This window comes from Mus caroli, chromosome 4 (assembly GCF_900094665.2).
Source record: "Mus caroli chromosome 4, CAROLI_EIJ_v1.1, whole genome shotgun sequence".
Taxonomy (NCBI): Eukaryota; Metazoa; Chordata; class Mammalia; order Rodentia; family Muridae; genus Mus; species Mus caroli.
In genome coordinates this window covers 41,159,750-41,160,139 of record NC_034573.1, presented here as the reverse complement: position 1 = coordinate 41,160,139, position 390 = coordinate 41,159,750, and positions in this window count along the sequence as shown.

The following is a 390-nucleotide window of genomic DNA, read 5'->3' as shown; positions in this document are numbered from 1 at the left end:
AGTTCACTGGTGGCATTTCTAATTGTTCCTATGAGCTTCACCAAGTTGGTGAGCTCTTGGAGCTGATCTGGAGTCATTCGGACAGCTGAATTATCCAGCAATGTCCACAGCAGCTGCCTCATCACCAACTCTCAATAAGCAAATACTATAAGCAATAATATCTATAATCAAATAATATTATAAAATAATATTATTAAATAGTCAAATGCTATTTAAGGAAAAACTTAAAAGTTGAGTTTCATGTAGAACATTACATTTCTTGCTGGAAATACCTTCTTAAGTTTACAGGGCCTTGGCGAACCATGTAGTTTCTTTGAGCTTTCAGATGTGGTTAGCCTGGTTTGGTCAGTATGAACATTATGATAGAATTTTGGCTGTGGCATCAACACA